Here is a 26,971-nt window from a genome sequence, read left to right on the forward strand (position 1 = left end):
TTTCTGTCTCAAATGAGCAAACAGTCACGGGCAATGTCGTCTGGAAGGGAGAATTAAGTCCCTCTGAAGATTTAACAAAGCTGTCGCAATTTGCGGGAGCTTATTCAGCAGCAACCATTGACAAAGCATCCGAAGTGAGTCTTCTTTTGAAGACTAAAGAGCATGAGGTATATGCATTGCAAGCAGAAGTGATAGAGGCAAAGAATAAAACGACACAGGCGGAAGAACAATTGCTGGCTCAACAACAAGAGAATCATTTGTTAATCCAGCAAATTGAAAAACTAAGGATAGACCAAAGTGACATTAAAGCACGAGAATTAGCAGAGGCATTATCACAGTTGGAAGCATCAAATGCACTGTTAATGAAATCTAAAGAAGATCAAATAGTTCAGCTCTCAGCACAACTTGAAGGTATTAAAGGCGCCAAGAGCATTGAAGATTTCAGAACAGAGGCAACTCTGATAAACGGCGCTTTAATATCCCAGATTAGACTTTTGTGCCGACAGCTAGTTGAGGCTGAGTCACTTTGTGATATATCTACAGCAGTATGTAAGCAAATCGAGAAAGCCAGGACTAACTTGGATCAGGCCGAAGATGAAATAATAGAATATATTGAATGGCAAGATACTCCAGAAGGGCAAGCTGCTAATTTAGCCCGAATCAGTGAAACATACAAGAACATACTTTTCATGGAATGGGAAACACAGGTAATGAAGGCAGAGAGGGCAGCATCCAGATGCAAAACAATTTCCACGAACATGATCAATATAGTCAATGATACATTGTATCTGGCTAATATGATTTCACAATGCACACCTGGAAACATAACAACCGCAAATATGCTGGAGCATAAGAATTATCTTAAGCTGGAAGAACAAGGGCGGTTAATTGCTGGAGTGAATACCTTGACCTCCGATGCATACTGGCTTTTCTTGATTAAACCGCATTCTCAAAGGTCGGCTCTCAACTGTCTAACCGACGCTCTCCAATACCTGATTGCCGATTTCCAAGATGCCACATATGATGCACAGCTGACTTCTCGCCTTAATACTCCGCCTGAAGTAGAGCCAATGCTGGCTATATGTCAGCGAAAGAGTAAAGGCAAAGAGACAGCTGACTGAAGCATCGCCGCCGACTGCCGATTCACCCAAATTGCAAGATGATATTTGTTGATGCCGATTTCTTAGTTTTCAGTTTTTAGATATTTAATAGTTAGATTAGAATAGTATTTATAGACCCTTTCATTGTTTTGGAAAGGGTCGTAAAATTTTGTAAAAGACTAAAAGGCTGAAGTTTGCACTATTGTGCTTCAGTCTATATTCTTTTTGAAACTCGACCACTGGTCCTTAATTTTACTTGGAATGCTGTTTAAGTAAATTGTGCACTATTGTCGTTTGCTTGGAATGCTTTCTGGTTGGAAGGAAGGACTGCTACATAGCGATTAATACATTGGATTGATCAAACAGCTTGCATGGTACTATTATCTGTATCTGTTCTCTTTTCAGTTATATGAATTGCTGTGTTATTACTTTGCTATTATTGAATACATGTATGCAATACAACAATAAGTCTTCATTTCATATCACTATTGAATGTTTTTGAGATTTGTTATCTTTCACCCATGTATGTATCAATGATATAAATGGCCGAGTACAGTAATTCGCTATTATAGCTCTGCATAACTACTTACGCAGAGCAATCTCAAATGATTAAACATCTATGCTTGTTGTTAGTGTCATCTATATGCCTGTCATTAAGCATAGTTTATTAAACGCTGTACTGTCTAAATTGATAAGTCCCGGGATTAGCTTATAGTTTTTGTATTTCTTTTATAGTTTAGTTATTTTGTTTATTATCATTTCATATCTTAAATCATCCATCCATCCCATTCACTTATAATCTTTGGGAAACTGGTCCCGTTATCCCCAGTCGGAGCCACTATTCCAAACGGAAAAGGAGCTGCACTAAGTTCCGGACCGGGTGGTTTCCCCGATGTTGTTGCAACGAATTTCGAGGCATCAACAGGTGGTAAATGCACTCTCAAGAAAGGATGAGGATGTGGAAGCATTGTTGTGCATGTAGGAATTTACGGGGTAAGTTCCTCAGAAAGAACACCAAAAGGACACCGCTCACAACCAGATCACAGATCAATACACCAGTATTTTTGACGTGGTTAAAACCCTCAAAGAGGGAAACAGTCCACGGCCTGAGCCAACGCGACCACTTCAGGCAATTTATTACTCAAGGAATGAAAATTTACATAAGCTTCTCTCATGCACGGATTACCCTACAAATGACCCTCCATGTGCTTTAAATAGAATTCATGGACCAATCGGGTGTCAAGCCACGGTTCAAGTGTCTGTAATACCGAGGAGAGAATGAACCATCGGATCACTACATATTGTGACCGTCGGATTGTAAGTTACAAAATGTACAACGGTAAAGAAACACACTTTACCTAACTCTATACCTAACTCTACACTAGACCAAGTTGTACTTAACTATTTCCTATGTGTCGGAATATCCTAACATCCCCCCTTTAGAACAACTTGGGATAGGATTGAAGGATTTACAAATATGACACAATAGGAGAGGAAGGAGGCACTAGAGCCTATCCCCCCTTAGTGACAACTTCCTGAACTCCAACCATAAATCGAAGTTTAGTGAACTTCGCCTCTGTGAGAGCCTTTGTGAAGATGTCTGCAACTTGATCATCTGTTGAAAAATATTGCACTTCAAGAACATGGTCGTGAATGAGCTTTCTGATGAAGTGCATGTGCAGTTCAATGTGTTTGCTGCGCTCGTGTTGAACTGGATCTTTGCATAGCTGAATGGCACTTTGATTATCACACCAAAGTATAGTCGAATGCTGCTACTGAAAGCCAAATTCTGATAGGATCTGATGAAGCCACAAGGCTTCCTTACTAGCTTCTACGGCACCACGATACTCTGCTTCTGCTTATGAAAGAGAAATGGCACCCTGTTTCTTGCAAGCCCATGTAATAGGTCCTGAACCAAGAGTGAAGACATAACCAACAGTAGACTTCCGATCATCAGGGTCACCAGCCCAATCAGAATCAGTGAAACCAACCAATAGAGGAGCTGCTTCGACACTGTAATGAATCCCAAACTGAACTGTACCTCAAACATAACGAAGTATTCTTTTAGCTGCTTTCCAATGACTTGCACGGGGGTTTTGCATGAACCGAGCAACTAGGCCAACATCAAAGGAAAGGTCAGGACGAGTATGGGTTAAATACAAGAGTTTTCCTACAAGTTGACGGTATAAGGTAGCATCAACTTCAGGAGAAGTACAAGTGATTGAAAGTTTGACTCCAGACTGAAAGGGAGAAGGGGCTAGCTTACAGTCTTCCATGTGAAAATGATGAAGAATATCACAAGCATACTTGGACTGGGAAAGGGAAATACCCTCCTTGGATTGCAAGACTTGAAGACCGAGAAAATAGTGTAAGTGTCCTAAGTCTGTCATTTCAAATTTCTTTTTAAGGCTGGACTTCACATGGTTTATAAGGTTGGGATCACTACCAGTGAGGATAAGATCATCAACATAAAGAACAAGGATGATAAGAGACTTGCCCACTCTCTTGGTGTAGACAGTATTGTCAGAATGACACCTAGAAAAGCCAGATTCTAAAAGAAAGCTATCCATCTTGGCATACCAAGCCCGAGGAGCTTGCTTGAGACCATAAAGGGATTTCTTAAGTTGACACACAAGGCTGGAGTCTGTTTGTATGAAGCCAATGGGTTGTTCCATATAGATTTTTCATGCAAGTCCCCATGCAAGAAGGTAGATTTAACATCCATCTGATGGACTTCCCATTTGAAAGAGGCAGCAAGGGAAAGAACAAGGCGGATAGAGTTCATTTGGGCAACAGGGGAGAAGGTTTCAGTGTAGTCAATGCCTTCAACCTGTGAAAAGCCCTTAGCAACAAGACGAGCTTTATGTTTATCAACTTTCCCATCTGGTCCATACTTGGTTCTGTAAACCCATTTGCATCTTACAAGTTTTCGTCCCTTTGGTAAAGGAACAAGATCCCATGTATCATTTGCCAATAATGAATGATATTCTTCATTCATAGTTGCTTCCCAATCTGGATGGCCTGAAGCTTCTGCAAAGGTGTCAGGATCATAATTTACTGGAGCTTGAGCCAGTAAAGAAGAGGCTCTCTCGAACTGAGAACGTGTGCGTCGCTGATCTGTAGGATCACCGGCAAGATCACCTGCTGCATCTCGAGTAGCACGAACCCATTTTGGAAGCTCAGGAGCTGAAGGAGGATCTTGAGATGGTGGGGGAGGATTGTCATCCTCACTTTCATCATCTAAAGAAGAAATGTTTTCAAAGGTAGAAGAGATAGGGAGAGGTGGCACATCCGCCGGACTAGGCTCGCAGGCCAATATATTTTCATCAAATTTTACATCTCTTCTAATGATAACATTTTTGGACTTAAATGGAATAAGTCTATAGCCTTTTACATCTTCAAAATATCCAACAAAAGTACATTTTTCACTCTTAGGTTCTAAAGCTTTATGCTTTTCATCTGGAATATGGGCCCACGCTTCACTTCCAAAAACACGAAAGTGACTTACATCTAGTTTGATTGAGCTCCATGCTTCTTCTGGAGTGATATTCTTTAAAGCCTTAGTAGGAGTGCGATTTATTATATAATTTGCACAGTTAATTGCTTTTGCCCAAAAACTAAGACCAAGTCCTTTAGATTGCAGCATACAATTAGCCATTTCCTTTAAGGTGTGATTCTTCCTTTCAGCTACACCATTTTGTTGTGGAGTATATGGAACAATATGTTGCATTTGAATTCCATTATCAGTGCAATAGTTGATGAATATGTTTCTAACATATTCTCCACCATTATCAGATCTTAACTTAAGAATTTGATGTCCAGATTGTTTTTCAACAAAGGCCTTGAAGGCCAAAAAGGTGTTAAATACTTCACTCTTGAGTTTTAAGAAGTATACCCAAGTGCGTCTGGAGAAATCATCAATGAAAGTTAAGAAATACTTGCAACCAGAGAATGACACAACTGGAAGTGGACCACATAAATCACTATGCACAAGCTGTAAAGGGGTTGAGGCGTGCCAAGAGGCACGTTTTTCAAAACTGTTCCAATGATGTTTTTCGATTACACATCCGGAACAAACACCATCTCTGCAAGATACCATAGGAAGACCTGTCACCATATTTTCTTTACATAGATGCTGAAGGGAGCGATAGTTTAAGTGACCAAATCACTCATGCCAAAGTTTGCCCACTTCATCGTTATGAGCAACAAACACTGAGGGAAGATTTGATGACCCAAAGTTGTGAAACTTATACAACCTTGTAGAATCATCAGTAATGCCAGTAGCGAACATCTGTTTAGTATCTTTTAAGTCCTTGATTACAACATCATGAGGTGAAAATTCAACGATTTTACCTTCACCTGAATGAGTTATCTGATATACAGATAGAAGGTTGCAGGATAAGGTTGGAACACATAATACATCATTAAACTGACCATTGTCTAGATGAACAGTTCCAGTCCCTACAACATTAAGAGATCTATCATCACCAACATATATATTTTTGGTGTTACAATCATTTAAAGAAGAAAACATGGCTTTGTTTTTGGCCATGTGATAAGAAGCTCCAGAATCAATGAGCCACTCATGAGAATGAGAAGAAGAAGATACATTTAATGCATAACCAGACCGAGATGATTGACAATGACATGCAGAAAGTGCCATTCCTGAAGATGAAGTTGAAGTTGAAGATTGCCCCAAATGAATGTTATGCTTCTTCATTGCTGCTTCCAATGCTTCCATCTTTTTAAAGCATTTTGATTCTAAGTGGCCATCTCGATTACAAAAATTGCAATGTCTATCAGTCTTCTTCCATTTGTTTTTATTGGTCTTATCATTTTGCTGAAATGATTTTTCATTTTGGGGTTGAAGTTGCTTAGGACCCTTGTTTGGTTTAGGACCATTCTTTTTAGGATATGACTTCTTAGGATTCTTTGAATTTGGTTGCTGCTGGGCGGCTAACGCTTTCTTGGAAGAGTTTCCAAGATTAAGAAGACCAAGGTGTAAGAGTTTTTCTTGTTCTCTTATTAAAGAATCACAAAAAGAGTCAAAGGAAGGGGGCTTGTAGTCTTTTCCTTGAGAAATGAAGGCTTCTCTTGTAGAATGGAAGGTGGAAACAAATACAGAGTAGGCTGGTCCCAACTTAGTAAGGATGGAATAAATAAGGTTACTATCTTCTTTCTTAACCTTAACACCTTCCAAAAGATATCTAAGGGTCTTGAACTTAGACAAGAAATATTCAATGCAAGAAAAATTATTAGGGTCCAATGTAAGTAGCTCATTTTCAAGTTGATGGGCTCTAATTTCATTTTTAATCCCAAAAACTTTATTGATTTGTTCCATGGCTTCATGAGGAGTATCAAGTTTTGCAATATGGAATCTAAGATCAGGAGAAATAGACATCCCTATCAAACCACGTGCTTGATCTTGTCTATTTTCCTATTTAGCAGCTTTGTCTTCACCTTTTGGTTTCTTTTCTTCGCATGTAGCTATTTGGTAGAGACCTTTACTTCTAAGTAAATCCTCCATGTAGGACAACCATTGGAAGTAGTTGGTGCTGTCAAGGGTAACTTGGTATTGACTTTCCATTTTGACAGAAATTGAAGCTGAATATGTTGAAAGTAAGTGTTCCAATGGATAGATCTCGAAAAATTAGGCTGGTTTAAAAAAAACGGCTCTGAAAAAGGCTTCCGGATGAAGAAGTTATGACTTTTTGAAAAAACGTTGTTGAAGTTGCCGGCAAAGTACGGGAATGTGCGGAAATGAAAAAGTCCACCCCCACAAAATGGAGATTTGAACCCAAGACCTCTACTCTCTTAAAATAGCTTTGAACCAATTGATCTATACAAAAAATTTGAGAGAGAGAGAGAGAGAGGGGGGGGGGGGGGCCTTGGGTTGCGTGCTTGCCTTGAGAAAGCTATTTTTCCCTACAAAACACAAAACACAAAACCCAACACGGACATGCAAAGAAAATGAACCTTACGGCTCGAACTTAGCTTTACCCAAAAAACTAAATATTTTAAAAAATGAACCTTGCGGCTCAAAGTTAGCTTTAGCCGAACAACTAAATATTTTTCTCAATGTTTCTGATTTTCCGAGATCACACTAAGGTGCAGGGAAAAGAGCATACGCATGAGAAAAATCCTTCCTTTCTGTTTCTGATTTGCCCAAATCGCACAGAGTCGCAGGGCAAAGAGCATACTCAGAAATGAAAGGTATAGATCCGGTTAAAAAAAAGTTAAATAAACCGAAACCGAAATAAGCAGAGAGAAAATAACAGTAAACTGCAAATAAACATTGTATACCTCGAGATCTTAAAAATGACGTAGCTAGGGCTACCGGAAACCTTTTCGCGTGAAACGAAAGGGGTTCCTCACTGGAACAGATGCTCCGAACACAATAGAGCAGTCCTCTCAGCCTGAAAGCAGTCAGAAACAACAGATCTAGGAAACGGCAGTCGGATGAAGTTCTACCGGCTTCAGATTTGGATCACCAACGAACGCGGCCCTCAAATAGCTCTGATACCATGTAGGAATTTACAGGGTAAGTTCCTCAAAAAGAACACCAAAAGGACACCACTCACAACCAGATCACAGATCAATACACCAGTATTTTTGACGTGGTTAAAACCCTCAAAGAGGGAAACAGTCCACGGCCTGAGCCAACGCGGCCACTTCAGGCAATTTATTAATCAAGGAATGAAAATTTACATAAGCTTCTCTCATGCACGGATTACCCTACAAATGACCCTCCATGCGCTTTAAATAGAATTCATGGACCAATCGGGTGTCAAGCCACGGATCAAGTGTCGGTAATACCGAGGAGAGAATGAACCGTCGGATCACTACATATCGTGACCGTCGGATTGTAAGTTACAAAATGTACAACGGTAAAGAAACACACTTTACCTAACTCTATACCTAACTCTACACTAGACCAAGTTGTACTTAACTATTTCCTATGTGTCGGAATATCCTAACAGTGCACCATTTCTATTATCCAACAAGATTGGATAAACGAAGCAAGGGAGGAATGGAAGAATGACGGAGAAGTGTGGGCACTTATTCGAAAGTTACAACAAGATTCTAGTACGTCTGATACAATTAGCTGGAAAAATGATTCTTTATGGTACAAAGATCACTTGTACCTCTGTAAGAATTCCCAACTAAAACAAAAGATTATTATGGAATTGCACACTTCTCCCTTAGGAGGGCACTCAGGATTTTTAAAAACTCACAACAGGGTTAAGAAGGAATTTTTTTGGGATGGCCTTAAATCAGATATTCAAAAATTTGTGGTGGAATGTTTGGTTTGCAAAAAATAAAGTTGAAACAATTAAGACACCGTGTCTATTACAACCTTTATCCATTCCAAGCCAATGTTGGGAGGAGGTTTCAATGGGTTTTATCACATGCTTACCCAAGTCTGAGGGAAAGAGTGTCATCATGGTGGTAGTTGACAAACTTACTAAGTATGCACACTTTTGTGCATTATCACATCCATTTAAAGCTAGTACAATATCTACTGCATTTATGGAAACAATTCAAAAGCTACATGGAAACCCAAAGATTATTGTAAGTCACAAAGATCCCATTTTCACTAGAAATTTTTGGAAAAAATTGTTTTCTTGTCTTGGTACTCAGTTAGCTCATAGCTCATCTTATCATCCTCAATCTGATGGGAAAGCTACGATAGTAATCAAATGTTTGGAAGGATATCTTCATTGCTTTGTATCTGATAAACAGACACAATGGGTCAAATGGTTGCCTCTAGCTGAATGGCGGTATAACACTTCCTTCCATATAGCAACAAAAATGACCCCATTTATGGTACTCTATGGATATCAGCCACCATCCATCACATCATATTTAAGAGAAAATTCTAAGGATCAAGCAGTGGAACATCACATCGAACATCAACAACAAGTCCTGCAACTCTTAAACGATAACCTCATGTTGGCACAAAATAGAATGAAACAACAGGTAGATCAACATCACAACGAAAGAATTTTTGATGTAGGTGATTGGGTATTCCTACGGCTACAACCATATAAGAAAATGTCCCTCAAGCAAGCTAAGAAGGATAATAAATTATCACCAATGTATTATGCTCCGTACAAGGTGTTGCAAAAGATTGGTATTATGGCATACAAATTAGAGCTTCCTATAGCTTCTCGATTGCACCAAGTTTTCCATGTTTCATGTTTAAAGAAGGTTATAGGCAACAAGCTCCTAGTTCAAACAATATTGCCAAAACTTGATGAGGAAGGAAAATTTATATTGGAACCGAAAGAAGTCACAGAAACAAGAACTTAACAACTATGAAATCGATCAATTTCGGAGTATCTTATCAAGTGGAAGAACTTATTTGCTGAAGCTTCCACATGGGAGGATGAGAATTTTATACAGAAGCATCCAGAACTACTCAAGCGTTGAGGACAACACTTTTCTGAAGGAGAGGGGCATGTTGGGTCCCTATAATACTAGTGATTACCCTATTAATATTGTAGTTGCATCCCTTATTAATATTGTTGTGCCCCTATTATCCCCATATTGTTATTACTGTGCCCCATAGAATCCCTCTATTGTTATTTTTGTGGCTTTATATTATTATTGTTAGGTCGGTTGGGTTATATTATCACTCCTTAGACTCCTATATATAGAAAGGAGGTTTTTTCATTTGAATCATTCAAGAATTATTCATTTATGTAATGTAAAGGAGGTTGCCCCTCGAAGAGGCTGAATTCTAAGGCGTTGATCTATCTTTTCTATCTTTGCTTGAGCTGGTTTCATAACAGATGGTGAACCAAGTGCTTTCTAAGTAGTTGAGGAAAGGATACTCATAGAAGCCCCTTCATCTATGATAGTGCCAGCCATGATCATTCTGTAAGCTTGTACTATGATCCAGAATGGTACATTAGATGGTAGGCGGGGTCTTGCTAGCAGATTCCAATCAAAGGAAATGACTAGATTACTTGGAGGAGGGACCAAATAAACGACCAGATGAATCTCTTGAACTGAGGAACTTCCTTCCTATGGTAAAGGAACAGGTAGATTTCCCCAATGTTGATCATAATCTGTGTTAACAAAAAGTATTTGAACGGTGTAGTTCTCATTCTCTTTGGAGACTGTATCATCTGAAGATTGACCTTCTGAAGACAAGATTGGGTTGACTATCATCTCGAACTGTTGAATTTGGTCTAGTGTGGACTCAAAGGGTTTATCTTCAATGGTAGGTGTTTCGACCGACAACAGAGGTGTGTTGGTCAGATTTTCAACTAGTGATGGACTTAGCAAGAGTTCCTTGTATCCAAGTGGAAGTTGCTGCGGTGAAGCAGGACAGTTATCCAAGACTCTTTTGGCTTTGTCCAGGAAGGGACAATAGTGGAGGGCATGACTTCCTTCACATAGCCGAGAAGGAAATTTATATCTTCCTTTCTGTCCATTGACTTCATTTTCACTAGTTGATGGTGTACTTTCAACATGATCGACACAGGTTGAAGACACTGGATTGTGCAAGCGGGGAGACCAGTCCCTCAGGATCTGTGGGATGCAAGGACAATCTTGATGATAGTGGTCTCCTTTGCAAATGACACATGGAGATTTAGGTTTGGATGGTGCAGTGTGTGGATTTTCACTACATGATGCATGGTTGCCCCCTTTCGCCATCGTCTTCTTCTTCTTCTTCTCCTTCCCTTTCTTCTTCTTCTCAGTTACTTGGTTTTTAGTGTTACTAGTTTCACCAAGCGAAGAGGAAGAAGGAGAGGGAGCAACAAATGAAGTAGAAGGTGGGGGAGAAACTCCAATATCATCTGGTTGCTGATTTGATTGCTCAGGAATTATGGTGTTTTGAAGGACAGAAGTTGAGAATAGCCATATTGGTAGGCCAATTTTGAGTCCTGGAAGGGACAATGTAGCCATGTATGGAGCACCAATATCACTCCAAGAAGAGAAAGGGCTAGGATTTCCCCCAAGGGGAAATCCTTGATTGGTGGGCTCCATTTTCTCAACCTAAGACCAATGAGGGAATAGTGATGTTATTTCGGTTAAAATAAATTTTCTGATGCTTTGACACAACTTGCTTTTTCAATTTTTAAGAGTCAAGAAAAAGCTAAAGATGACTCTAGTCGCCTTCGATTTTTAATGAGCCTGAAGTGACAAGTGCTCAAATGGACCTTTTCTTTTAAGGAGTTTGAAAAGGAACAAAAGTGACTACTCTGGAAATCCAGACAGAGGAATTACCAAACCAATTGCAAAACTGCAATATACACCTCGGTGGTAAATTATAGAGAAATTACCGAGGACTTTACCTATGGTAGTCAATCTTCCTGAATGTTGTGTTCAGTGCATTGTGATCGATAGGGATACAGACACAACTTCCTAAGGATAAAGGATATCAGCCTATTGTGGTCTCCCAATATATACTTGATGGTATGTGGGAGCACAAGTCCATACTGGCACTTGTCGTATCAAAGAGGAGCAATCACCAAAATTATGATGAAAATGATAGTTACCAGGCTTTACGACGCTGGAATACATCTCTAGCGTAGACTTCTAGATGTTGTGCATTAGGTTCCAAAGCATTTTTATGTTCATTGAGGTTTATTTTATAGTTGATATTTCTTAAGAAGTTTGCCTTTCAAGGTTCACCACATGATGTAGATGTACAATTCCTAAATATGCAATCTAAGATGATAAACAGTCATTTATTTTCTTTTAGCAATGAAAATCCTAGCTACTAAGGAGAAAAGAGTACAATTCTTCCAACATAGAGCAGAGAGCACACACTAAATGCACTTTTCCTAAATCAATTTCCGCATGCAGTCTAAATGCAAATGCACATGCATGTATTTGTTTTTCCGCTTTCTTAATGTGAGAATGACAAAAAGAAAACTAAGTACAGATCTGAATTACTTTTCCTCAAAGCGATACTTTAGCAATTTCTTTTCAAAAATGAAAGGAAGACTAAGACGACACTTTCACTTTTGAATGGAAAACTATTTTTGAAACTTCAAAGAATTGATAATTAAAATCAAATACAATGGAAAAATTGTAATCAACTATCTAAAAGAGGAAGACTTTATGACACTCTTTTCTTGACTGAAAATGACAGTTGCGACACTTTCAAATCAAAAGATGACAAATCGATTAAGCTAATTTTGTAAAGGAGGACTGTAAATGATGAAAAATACATAAAAACATTCACAATTCCTTATAAAGGGAGGCTGAATAATGTAAAGGAAGAGAGTTTCAATAGTGATATACTGATCATTGGCTGCAAAACTACTGAATAGAGCTGAAAACAATGAAGAAAAAACCAAAATCTTGAGAGAGGAATAGTCTCACTCAATCATTGCACCTGTCCTTAAGGGAAACAAGGATGCATCTCACATGCAGCACATGGGAGGTGTGATGCATCCAGACTACCAATGAGAGATAGTGCGATGGTCCAAAGACAAGACTGAGCTTGGTTTTCACCCATAGTTTGCAGCTAAGTTTAGGGGTTTAGGTTGATCTTATAATAGGCAGTAAACACAAAGTATAGGGGTTAATCTAATGAGGTTATTGAGCTACCACCAAGGCTCTTAGGATGTTTGCAAGTCAGATGTTCAGTTCATAAACCAACCCAGAGATTGACTGAAGTAGCGTTGATCTACTTTGCAGTTGCATAGCAAAAGCACTTCAAAGGCCAGCTGGCTTAACTTCAAGCTCCGTCTATAGTTTATAAAGAAAACAAAAATAAAAAACAAACGAACTATTCACTCCCTAGTGGAGTCGCCATTTTGTTTCCAGGAAAACTAGTGTCTACTCAGATCTGCTAGTTCCACTAAGACAGGTAGCTATCCTAGAAACAAACAATTCAATGTAACTTGTGTTTTCCTTTATGAGAGATAGATGAGAGAGAAGAAGAGAGCACCAACCTCAGTTTTTTTCTTGGCTCCTTGCTTGTTTCCTCTCTCCCTTGACAGAGCTTTTGCCACTCCTTTCTCACTTTTCCCGCTTCAAAGAACACCTGTAGAGTGAATGCAGCAAAATACCATCAAAGCATAGAGATCTATAACCATAAACAATATAGGATCAGATGTACATTAACAATACAAATGCATACACAAATACAAGATTCAGCAATATACAAGTATATGGAGGAAAACTCAAATAGCTTTATTGATAGAAGTAGTAGAAGGGAATATTACAACCCAACTGTCTGATCCAGCGCCATCCTCCCAGCATGAAAGCCCTCTTCACCTCATGAAAAGCTAGATCACCCAACAATACAATGTCTCAAAGAGAAACCAACAACACTTCCTTACAAGTTAAAAAATTCCAGCCTCTGGATCTCTAGGATGAGGGATCCATATATAGATATTTGTAGGGGGGTGAGTCAGCTTCCGGGATTTTGATTAGTGTCATTTCACTGATAGTTCTTGGTTCCACTTGGAGATTTCATGATCTCTTACCCATCCCTGGGCGAATTTAGAGAGGCAAGTGTCATATGAGTAGTTTCTATTAGATTCTCTAGGTTTCCACCTAGCAAACTGCCTCTGCCATTTGTTTGCTCTCGCTCAATGCACCCTATAGAAGGGATTTTCAGTATGCATCGCAACCTCTATGTGTAACAGGTGAGATGCATCGCACCCTCAGCCTGGAGCAGTTTGTATGGTCCAGTTTTGACTAGTTCTAAGCAGTTTTTCAGGGAGAACTTCTAGGAAATGATGTAATCAGTTGACCTTAATCCTTTAGTGTATGAAACAACAATTTTAGGGCTTTATAAGCCCTTGGTTGATGGACATATGTGATTAGGGTTGTAGTGCCCAAATATTTCTATAACATACATATTCCTGATGGTACACCAAGTCTTCTAAATCTATATGATGTTGTAATTTCATGTTACATGCCTTGTCATAGTTGAGAGAATGGTCTTTGCTGTTGTACTTAGAACTTGGTCCATCAGAAGTCTAGGGTTTGTCATCAGCTTCTATTGTATATATCTTTAGGTCAATTTTGGATATAGTCTTGCATAGAGTCCAGGCCTATATCAAGAGCGGGAGTCTTTTTCTACTACTGCAATAAGTCAACAACAAAAGTGAAAATCACACTTAAGGTACACATTGTAATTTTAATTTGTATTTATTCATTATTATGCACTTACATGTGTTTTGCAAGTACAGGTAAGTTGAAGGGTATTTTGTTTTGTTTTGGTATTGGTTTCATTGGAATTTTTTTTCAATTTGGAACGAGATCCTCCAAAGGATGATAAGGAGGTGTAGGGCCCTATGTGCCCCCCAGTATGCTATACTCGATGTATTTAGAGCTGTGGGCTCCAAACACTTATATGTTTTATGTGATACACAATATGATTATGCACTTTATCTGACAATGATGATTCGCCATGTGTTTTGTTTTTATGCTTGTCTTCTGTGGTATACATGTGATAAATGTAAATCTAGAATGTTATTTGCAATGTTATCTACATAGTTATTTTGGGCTTTAGGAACATGACTGAAAGAAATGGTTTCAAATTCATGTACCAACATCTTAACTCACAGATATTTTCTAAATAGGATTTGGTTATGCACATGATAGACACCATTCAATTGCATGACAAGTAGCAAGGAATATAAATCAACATGAAGATGAAGGATGTGATGAGTGAGGGAATTGACTAACAAACCTATCATTGCATCATATTCAGCCTCGTTATTGGTGGCATATCCAGTGCACACACCATTCAAAAGGACTAACATATGCAAGGGAGTAAAAATTGGACAGGTTGTTGAGAATAGATTCTGGGAGAAGTGACTCGCACTATCAGCATGACTGATATACAGTGTGGATGATGGATCCATCTGAAAGGTGCAAAAGGAAATGGATGAGATGATGAAACCTACATAGCTTCATGGTAGAAATAAAGACATGCAAATCAAAGGGATATGCTATGAGAAAAAATTATTGAGGTAGAGTGCAGTAGGTGAATTAGGAAGGACATGGCCTTTAGAATCCTCCAAAAAATAGGTCCCCTTGCCTAAGTGCAAGGGTAATAAAGGGTAGACATGGCTTCCATGATTTCCTCATCAGACTGGAAGATGGGTAGATAGTAGGAAGACTGGCTACATGATGCGGTGGCATTACCTGGTGCATTAACCTGAGAGATAAAGTTCACATACACATCAGCTTGAATGGTAGACGATGAGCTGATAAATGGAGGATCTACTGATGTTTAGACTTGGAATTATATCGAAGGAAGTTCGATAGAAGCATGTGCAAAAAACTTAGAAAGGTTTTCCTTTGAGGAACTCAAGGATGACGACAGGTAAAGGATATGGCCCATGGTGTCCTTCATCTCGACATTGGGGGGAGGGATCAGGATGGTGGGATCAGAGTCCCCCTATTTTGGTTGACTAGGGGTACTAGAATCCACTGGTAGAGGAGTAAGTGTTCCACTACAACTAGCCTCGTATTCAGGAAGTGCTTCGAGTCAATCACGAAATTCATCGAGACGAGGGAAAAAATGGGAGTAGTGACCATGATGATCACACAAGGCATAAGGGTGATTTTTGCGTAATGTTATGAATTCCTTGGGTGGACCCAGTAAGTTAACATGGAATTTAGGGATATTTGACTCAGGAAATGTTTCGTGAACCAACGGTTTAAGATGAGGAAGCTTGGGACAATTATTGGTGGCATGCCCAACAAATTTACACAAAGCACATGGAGGTGACGTCTTTGGGGCCTTAGGGGCTGGAGGAGCTTGGGGAGCCTTGTCCTTTATTTATTTCCTCTTAGCTTTGCCCCCTTTTCATATGCTTGCACAACAGGAATGGGTTGCTATTGGGGTTGTGATGGAACTGAAGCAATGGCAGGGGCTGTAGGGACTAGTTGAATTGTGGTCAAAGCATGATAAGGTTGTAGTTGACTAGGTGGAATTCTTGCAAGGGTTCGATGTACCATATTGGGTTCCCAAAAGTCTTGTTAGGAAGGACCAGTGAGGCCATGACAGGGATAAAAAATACTCCCGAAGGGGGAAATAGGAAAGGTATCTGCCCTGTAGGGTAATGTCCCTGCGGAATAGCTCCTAGATGGTTGAGACCTGGAGGAACAGTTCCTGGTGGAAACATATGAGAGGCACATACAAACGGAGGAGGTCCTAGGGGGGCAGATCTAGAGGGATCAGCTGGGATGGTAACCACAAGGTGCTGAGGGCTGGTTGCAGATTAGATGTACCAAAATCCACGAGGGCATCACGTGACGCTTGTAACATGCAAACACTCATAGAGTCAGGCTCTGAGATGGGAGGGGGAGTACAAGGGAAAGCACCCAATAATGAGGAATATTATAAAATCTATGTGAGGCACTGGTGATAGGAGGTGAGGGCCGCTTATCTGAAATTGATTAGATAATGGACTCAGGGGAGGTCACGGATGACGTCTCGCAGTAAGTCAACTAATCGATGGTAACAATATTCTCTTCATGGGGGAAGCACATCTTGCGTAAAATCACAAATGTAACGGCTGACATGGCATATGTCTAACTACACCCTAAGAGAATATTATAATTCAAACAAGCATCAATAACCTTAATTTCAACATGAATAGTCTTACCCCCAAGGGTCATTGGATAGTTGCAATACATGCTAAGAGGCTCGAAGGAGTGACTGTCCCAAGCTCGCAAAGTGATGGTGGAGGGGGACAAATCAGGTGACTTAATTTGTTTCCAAATGGCATCGAACATCACACAGGTGGATGCACCTTTGTCAATAATGCATCGAGAGATGATGGTATTATGGACTTAGACTGGTATCTAGAAAGCAACGAATGAAGGAAATGGGGGATGTTCAGATGTATCAACTTGGAAAACAATCAAATGATCATCAGAAGGATCTATTGCACCCAAAGTTGTTAGTAGAGATTTCTTTTGATATGGGCATGACTAGACTACTTCAAGAATCAACATGGTGGTTGGTGATTGTGCCATGTCATCTACTATACTATATGTATAGGTAGCTCGGTTAGAAGTTGTGTTACAGTGTAATGGTACCTTGGGGATCTTAGGAATGGCCTAAACTTTAGTTTGAGGGATCTATAACTGACCATTTGGTGTCATAGGAGGCTCAGAATATGTTTTATTTTTGGACTTAGTGGCGAATGAAGTTGATGGCTTGTCATATTGACGCGACCGAGTTTGCAAGTTGATATTAGAGGTACTAATCTCATCAGAATTCATCATAAGGATCTGGTAGTCACCAAGACCAAAAGGTTTGGGGCAATGGGCTACTTGACCTAGCTGAGGTTGAGTAGCAACAAATCCTTGATGAGGGAAAGGATTTGTAAGCATTGTCGATTGAGATGGCGCATGGTTTGGAGGTGATTGTTGACCTCTACAAGCTGCCTAAGCTTGCCACATTTGGTGCATTTGGGGTGAAATAGGACACTCATGTGTATAATGGCCATGAACACCACAACATGCGCAAGGCTTGTTCGTACGAGTAGCCTTTTTTTGCTTGGGTTGACTACCCTGTTGATGGTTGTTGGTGTTATGTAGATCAAGGCCTAAGCAGGATGAGACAGAGGTCAAACAACCCAACAGATACCTCTTAGCAAAACCCAGAAACAGATCTAATAAAAACCCAGAAACCCTAAAATCATAGGTACTCACCTATTTTGGGGTGAGCTCGCACTTTTTGAGTTGAAAGGTGCGCTCTGGACTCTAGATCACACTTTTTGCTCTAAAAAGTGTGATTTTTTCTCCTTGATTCCGGGTCGGCAAATCTTGGAAAACAATTGCCATCTCTACCGCGATTGGTTCCTGTGACCTACAAAAAAGACGAGAAAGCTTGCAAAAGTTAGAAACTTAACAAATCTATGGTTAAAAAGCTAGGAAACATTAAGAGGCTAAAAAAAAAAAGAAACCCTGGGCTGAAAACCGAAGGTCACCCAAGTTTGTGGATTTGAAGTGTAAAACCAGCGGAGTCGCCAATTTTGTTGTAATGTTTTCTTCTCAAAGATGTACAAAAAGAACCCACTTAAGGTTGTGGATGACAAACAATCTCAACAATATAAATGGCTACTAAACATTATAGATTTGCAGCAACTGATAGAAACAAAATCTGCCAAAGTCATGATCTATGCTACAATCATAGTTAAACAACAAAAAGAAATAGTAATAACTCCAATCATCCAATGGAAACCAGATATACAAAGAATAGTTTTATTATAACACCTGTGAAGGGAACAAATAAATGCTACTAGTCCCCCTCTATGGGATGGGCTCTTGGCTATCCTCAAACATCTTCGTTGTGTGTAGAGTCCATCTCCTCTATAATGTATAAACCCAACAGAAATATGATGTGCGACAATGAAAATAATCAGAGTTACAACAATGAGTGCAACAATGAAAATAATCAAATGTGAATAATGAATGGAAAACCCTTCTATTTATAACAAAAAATTGAGTTATCCTCAAATAATGAGCAATAGTAAAATATTATTAACCCCATTCTTGGAATTGAGGGAAAAAGTATTTAAAATTTTATTTACAAACAATAAATAAATAAATGATTTATTTATCATCTCAAGGAATTGGTTAAGGAATAATAAACAAATAATGATTTATTTAATTATTCCTAAGGGATTTAGTCAAATTTGACGAAGAATAATAATTAATTAGTGATTAATTCATTATTCTTAGACAAAAATAAGATAATTAATTATTTATTTGTTTATTTTTCATGATTGGGTCACATATGACAAGGAATAATAATTGAACAATGGTTTAATTAATTATTCCTAGAATAAAATCAAATAAATAATGATTTATTTAATTATTCTTCGTGGTTTTAAGTATAAATTACTTAACAAAGGTGGTTTATTAAGAAATTTCTCACAGTGAAAGAAATTTTACTATGGTAAAATTGGCTTTACACTGGGTACTTCGATCCATCTAGTAAATTAGGCTAGATAATCAATTTTTTAGTGATAACATATGTAAAAAGAGTAGATCCCCCAGCTAGATCAAGAGATCAAGACTCACAGGAAGAACCTTGGAAAATAGTTCCTCAACTAATATTTCCTCCCAGGTATCAACCTATCTTTTATGGTCACTATTATTCATGTGGAATGTTTGGACATAGAGTTGCAGAATGTCACATCTATTTGGAATGAATATAATTCTAGGAGATCCTTAAGAAATGGATATTTCAAAACTCATCATAATATCAACAAATTTTATCATTTGAGAGATGATGTTCAATGTTACTAATGTAACAATTTTGGACATATGGCTAGGGATTGTGAAGTTCCATATAGGTACAACTATTATCGGCAAAACCCAAGAAGAAAATTTGCATGATCACGAGATAGACACCAAACAGAATATTATATGAATAACATTGAATGTTACAAATGTCATAGCTATGGACACTTAGCTCATAACTATAGGTACAAGATGGAATCAACCATAAAGGAAAATCTTAACGATGAGAATAATAATGATTGGAAAGGAAAACTGGTACAAGGTGAACAAGTATAAGATGAGCAAGAAAAGCAAGAAGGCAATAAGGTCCCAAAAGTTATTCTTTCACGATTTGTAATGGATTGTGAGGAATCAACAGCTTCTTCGGTTAATAACTCGAGTCAAGAGAGTCTGTTAAATGACACACTATTCTGAATAATTCAGCTTATCAACTCCTAGAAATTTGAAGATAAGGAGTCTATGCAACAGTGTATGATAGAAATATACGGTTGACAGACAGGTAGTTTGAACAAGATGGTAGCTTCATTACATGTTCAGGGGGAGAAGAAGATTTGAAGTATTACAGATTCAAGAAAGGAAGCATTGACAAGAAATCTCTATGTGAAAGTGGATCAAGACAATCTAACGATTTCTGTATTCAAGCTTCTGTGATCCTTTATGAATGAAACAAAGTCTTTCGATAGAAATCACATGAGATAATTTTTTGACCGATGCGTTTCAAACCAACAAGTGTGGATCATCATCAAGACCAGATCAAGAGGTATACCATCGCAAAGGCTTAAATGAAGAGCAATGTCTGCTCTTTATTTAAGCCTTTGCCATGGTTTGCCTCTTCATCTAGTCCTGATGATGAACCACACTTGTTGGTTCGAAATGCGTTGGCCAAAAAATTATCTCATGTGATTTCTACTGAAATACTTTGTTTAATCTAATAATTATCAAGATATCTCAGCAGGATAAAGGAATATTAATATATCAAAACAAGTACAGAAGGAAATTCTCAATAAATTCAAGATGGAATATTGCAAGCCTATCCTTACCCCCATGGTAATAGGTTACAAGAAGATTCATCAACGGATGTCCTATAAATGTTGTATAGATCCATTGTTAGTAGTCTCTTATATGTGATAGTCTCCCTGCCAGATGTGATGCAGTTAGTTGGACAAGTAACACGATTCCAAGCAGCACCAAAATAATCTCATATTATTAGCATCAAAAGAATTCTTCGATAAATTAAGGGTACAACAGAATATGGTCTATGGTATCCCAAATGAAATGATCTAGTCATTTAAGCTTATATAATTGTAGATTAGGTAGGAAGTGTCGATGATCGTAAGAATACTAGTGGAGTAGTGTTCTTTCTAGGTAGGTTGCCATGTCTCATGGTTAAGTAAAAATTAGTCTTCAATCTCGTTATCCACAGTAGAAGTAGAATACATTGCGACATCAACTTGTTGTACTGAAGTTTTCTAGATGAAGAAAACCTTGCAAGATCTTCAAGTTAATTTTGATGAGCCTATTCTCATATTCTACGATAACACCAGTGCCATCATTATCTCCCAAAACCTTGAGATGAATTCCAAAACAAATCTCATTCTGATAAAATATCATTTCATTAGAGGGCAGGTCGTCGAAAAGAATATCAAGCTTGAATATGTTGGCACAAAGGAATAAATTACTTACATCTTTACCAAACCATTAACTCATGAAGCATTTGAGTATCTTCACCAAAAGCTTTGGATTCTCCCAAGTTCTCATTAGAACCTTTCTCTTATATAACTAAGTAGAAAGGGGGAGTGGAGGTGTGTACTAGTCTGTAGGATGATAGTTTGTCAGGGTTAGTTACCCTTTGCCATTGATGATAAAAGAGGATAGAAGGCAGTGGGAATAGGTGTCATGATTGCAAGGGGAGTACTTGTGTTGCCATCAATGCCAAAGGGGAAGATTGTTGATCAGTGATTGTCATTGATGTCAACCCAAGCAACACCAGGGGCTACCTCGATCTTGCATGGGCATTTTAACTTGATGATTTACTGTATTATTAGTCAAGGATCTTCTAGATGGATTCTACTCCTCGATATGTTTCTGTTTATATATGCCATGCCACGTAATTCTTCACAGTTTGAGAGATATTCATGTTTGAAGTTAGTAACCCTAGTTAGTGGGTTAAAACCTAATGGGATTGTGGCATGGCACTCATAATTGGTTATGGTCATTTAATAGCCAATAATTAATAATAATAAAAAAATTGGCTCCTAAAATCCCTCCAATGTTGACTTTGTGAGGATCCTCTCAACTCAGGACATTCATATAAATAGTGACCCTCATATCCTCCTCTAGTAGGGATTTTGTGGCTTCAAATAGATCATCATAGCATGTTCTCTATAACTATTTTTCTGCGAATATTCAAAATCTGAAATTAAAATCCATTTGATCCAAAATCGTGATGGACCTCGTGACCAAATTTTAGATCTTATTTCTCTACGGTGTCGGAGATATGATCTGAGGAAGTTAGGGTTTTTGTAGACTCCCAAATTGCATGTCAAATAGGTGACATTAGGAAAATCATCATAAATTTCTCCCTGAGCATTGGAATCAAATTTCATAAATAGTAACATAAAGAGGATAGCCTATAGTTTGTTGGATATCGATTTCAGGGCCATAGGTTGCAATGGTAACATGTGGCACTTCATACAAATTCGCTCTATTGAACTAGTATATAATCAGGTCATCATGGGAGATTGGTCATAACTATTTCTTGAAGAATTCAATCTTGATCAAACCTATGGGGTAGGAAAGAGGACTTATAGGGATACCATAGGATGAAATTTCAGATCCCGGAGATCCAAAATTAATTAGATACAACAAATACGATATCAAGCTCGTAGAAGGCAAGAAAAAACATGCATTCAAGGATCACTACAGTAAGGACCACACATCAACAGTCAAGGGTAAGTCTCCTACAGTAAGCTATATATGATTAGTGTTTACATTTGAATTTTGAGTATCATCTCTCACATATTTTTTTGTAGGAAAATTTAATTATATACAGGGTCTTAGTTATATCTCTATGTCTCTATATGTCATAGTTAGATATTATACCACATTTCGAATGTCCTATTCTTGATACTTCATATTCTTGATGTTACACTAAGTCTTCTAAATATATATGATCTTGTAAGTTCATGTTACTCGTCTTGTCATAGTTGATAGAATGGTCCCTGTTGTTGTACTTAGATTGGTCCATCACAACTGTAGGGTTCGTCATCAATTTTTATTGTATATATCTTTAGGTCAGTTTTGGATATAGTATTGCATAGAGTCCAAGCCTATATCAAGAGTGGGAGTCTTATTCTACTTCTGCAACAAGTCAACAACAAAAGTGACAAGCACACTTCAGGTACGCATTGTTATTTTAATTTGTATTTATTCATTATTATGCGGTTACATATGTTTTGCAAGCAGAGGTAAGTTGAAGAGTATTTTGTTTTGTTTTGGGATTGGTTTCACCGAGAAAATTTTTCATGCAGATCGAAGAAGATTCAAGTACAACTATAAGCAAGAATTCAAGATTAGAAGTATCAAATCAAAGGAAGCATTGCGGCGCAATATCCTTGAAGACATGACATCCATTCAGATATCGTGAAGTATTTTTAAGGCCAAGGGTCATCATTGTAAAGTTGTAAAAGAGTCATTTGTAAAAGACTCATCATTGTAAATATTGTAAACGAGTCATTTGTGAAAGATTCATTCTATCTAGAGTAGAAGAGGCATTGTTGGGAGGTATAGGAGTCACTCTTTGGATGATGTCATGGTTGGGTTGCAGTTGATAGAGTGATTGTGTATTTGGTAAAGTAGATGAAAATCATTATACAACTTACTATATCATGAATTTTTTTCCCTAGTTTGGGAATCCATAGTCTTATCTTATTTTAGTGATTATAGGGTGGTGGGGAGGTGCTTGGTAAGTGTATGAAGTCGCCTACAGGTTGGGGCCCGTGAACACTTCAGTGTGGTAGGGTGGTGCTAAGGTGAGTTGTGGCTTCCTAGGGTGTTGGGGCATCCATCCCATTGATTACGAAAGAAACCAAGGTGTTGGAGTATCCTTCCAGTGGGAGCTGGAGAAGAATGTTTTTTTAGAATTCTATGAAGTTTCTTCTTTCATTTTAGTTGGGGCTGAAGAATAAATAATTTATTAGAAAAGTGTTCCGTGTTTTTTTACCCAGAGGGGGTTTTCCACCTAAAATTATTGTGCCTACTCAGTTCTTTTATTTTTTGTTATTACTGCATAAACATTAATAATAATTGAATATTAACTAATCCTCTGAAAATATTTAAAGGTGTTAATTTTTAAGGAATATTGAATCAACCCCCTCTCAGTATTTCCAACAATTGGTATTAGAGCTTGGTTCCTTCAATACAAGTCTAACAACTAGAAGGATATCATGGATTATACTGGGAATAGAGTTCCTTTGTTCAATGGAAATAACTATGCACTTTTGAGTGGAAGAATGCAAGTTCATTTTCTAGCACAAGGATACGAAGTATGGAAATAGTTGAAAAAAGCTTCACACCGACCCAGGATGAATAAGGTAAGAAAAGTATGGTATATCATGCAAAGGCTAAAGATCTTATTATGAATGGGCTTATAAATAAATTTATCTTAATGCATTGAGTTGAAAAAGTGCTAAAGAGGTATGGGGAGAGCTTGAAAATATATATGCAAGTGACTCAAAGGTGAAAGAAGCAAAGCTTCAAATTTTCAGGGAAAAATTTGAGCAACTCAAAATGAGGGAAGATGAAGATATTGTTGCATACTTTTAGCATGTTGATGAAACAACAAATACATTGGAAGGTTTGGAAGGACCTATTGAATCAAAAATTATTGTCCGATATATCCTCAAAACCTTGCCAGCAAGATTTAATTACTATCATTGTTTTCATTTCTGTCGAGAGGCATATTTATAGAGCTCATGGAAATCAATTGTTCGGAGCTATATGCCTAATCCCTATCAACAGAAACCAAATTTAACTTTAAAATATAATATTTCATAATTCGCTCAAGATTTTATATTATCATAGCAAATCATGAGGCACGGATCTCGTTTTCGCTTGCTTGTTGTCGATTACAGAGGTTGAATTTACTTTTGGCTGCATTCCTAGGACCTATTTCCATCAATCTGGTTCATGAGAACAGGAGGAAATCATTGAGTTCATCAATTTCCACCTATCCATATATTTAGCTTCCCAACTAGCACCTTGGAACCTGTCAAACCATGAACTTGCCTACAGAATCTTGTATTAGTTGCAGAATCACCGTAATTTGGTAGCTGAAGTAAACATTAAAATAAATAGTAAAGAACATTATCAATTTATGAAATACAAGACAATTTTATACCTACCATGTCATAATTCCTATGATTTGATGCCCAATGTGTAATTATGAGGGTAAAAAAGAAATATATAAAGTGAAAAAGGGTATCAAAAAGAAGTAATTGTGAGGCTCAACATTCCCCTACATGAAGGTGATTACATGTCTTCATGCAAGAATTTCAAAATTGATGAACCCTTCTTATTACTGAACTCCTTCATATACTTGAGCTAACACATCTAGATTTGTCTTCTTTTCCTTCTTCTTAGTGACTGCCATCCTTTGTTTCTTCATCAGAATCTTATACTTCAGACTTATGACTTTTCTCTTAAGTGATTTTTTCTTCTCTTTTAGCTTCTTGTTCTTATCATACCATAGAGAGATATGTGTAGAGAATCATGTAGATTCACAAGCTCGTGCAATTTACTAAAGCACGGGACAATAGTATACTTCTACTTTCAACCAGTGGAAGCTAATATATTGATGAAAACAATATGAACATGAAGAAGATTAAATCAAGGGCACATAACAAAACATGTATCTCGGGAAAGCCACTACTCAAAACCATGCAATCTGTATTGTATATATCAGAACTATGAGTGAATATATAAAGATCTTTCTCACTAGAAAAATTCCACACAAGTATGCTCAACTCTCTCAGCTCACAAGCTAACCCTTGGCCAACACTTAGCCAATCATGTAGCTCTCTAAGGCCCTAATCTCTTGCGTAATTCCTAGGATGAATAGCCTGTACTTAAAGGGAGTCCATGATTACAAAACTATGCAATCCAAAAAGAGGATCAATCTCTTATACATGCATGGTATTTGTTAGTGTCTATGAGTCACTAATGATCAAATGTACTCTTTCCATGTGGTTGATAGGGTTATTAGGTCAAATTGTTATATTTTAAAATAAAATTTGATCCTTGGTTAGTTCTAGGTCAGTACTACTCCTCTTCATTCTCAAGGTCAATAAATTCCATAATGGTCTTGTCATCACTCCTTATGATAGGTCATCCAAGAGTGTGTTGGTCATTATTCTGGTTATCATTCCATTTAGTGTTATTAGTAGGTCAGGTCATTCAAAAAGTCATGTAAAAAGTAATATCACCACCTAGGTCACCATCATAGGGAGTAGTAATAGGAAAAGTGTTATAAAGGTTTCCTAAGGTATATTTTATTCTTTTTGAAGATGTAACACTGCATAATAAAGTAACAAGTTGTTGCACACCATCCTATGCTTCATTTTTCCGAAAAGTCATTTGATTTCCATGCATGACCTAAGCAAAAAAGTTGATTTCAATCTTATAAGAATACCACCCAAGCATTTGTATTGTTCATTCCACCTTTATTTAGCATCACTCTATCATCAAAACTACATCCTAGCCACAAGAGCATCGAATTTCATCCTCAAAATATATTTTTTTCCTCCCTCATTGTGTTTCTAGTAGCCCACGCTACGTTTCTGGTAGCCCACGCTATGTTTTTGGCACCTTCACTGTGCTTTTGGAAAAGGAGGAAAATAAATGCATTAGAGGGAAAATGAGAATCTACAAGGGTCCACATCATCATTTCCATGTTCCAACATCTTTGTGGCAATTAATTAAATAGGCTGTGACCTCCTTTACTCATCAACTTCCCTAGAAATGTAGTGAAAATCCCTCTCCTAGGGTTTGCTGCACTTTTTTTTATTAGTGATTTTACTTTTTTGCATTGGTAAAATACCAAGTTTCCTTGCTCTACTACCCTCACCCACACCCTACATACCTCCCCTAAGGTTTCTATACACTCATTCCTTCCATCTCCCTTGTTTTCCTAACAAACTCTACCCTACGCTACACTTCTAGCAGTTTCTAGGTTAGGATTATGTTTTACACATTCTCACCCCTTCCCCTCACTCTTTTTGAAATTTTCACTTCCCTGTAGTCCCTAATACCTATCCCTACCCCTTAAAATCTTCCCATTAATTTACATAGCACCTAACCCCTCTATTCCCTCTCCTCACTTGAAAAGTCCCTTTTCCCCTCTTTTCCTAAAGCAAACCCTACCCTTCCTTCCTACCTAGCTAGGGTTTTATGATGCAAACTAAAACTGTGGAAACTGAGCAGAAAAATTACAATAAGGGAGGGAAAGTGTCTAGATTTGAGCTAGCTCACAACCATGAAATCGTGGCCTCATCATTTATCAAGAAGTCCTTTCAAAATGTGGGTTGTCTAGGGTTTTGTCAAAGAATTAAGGAGGTAGGTTTCCATGC

Source organism: Pinus tabuliformis, chromosome 9, assembly GCF_031772625.1.
Source record: "Pinus tabuliformis cultivar Carrire ecotype Pingquan chromosome 9, CPIR1, whole genome shotgun sequence".
NCBI classification, from domain to species: domain Eukaryota; kingdom Viridiplantae; phylum Streptophyta; class Pinopsida; order Pinales; family Pinaceae; genus Pinus; species Pinus tabuliformis.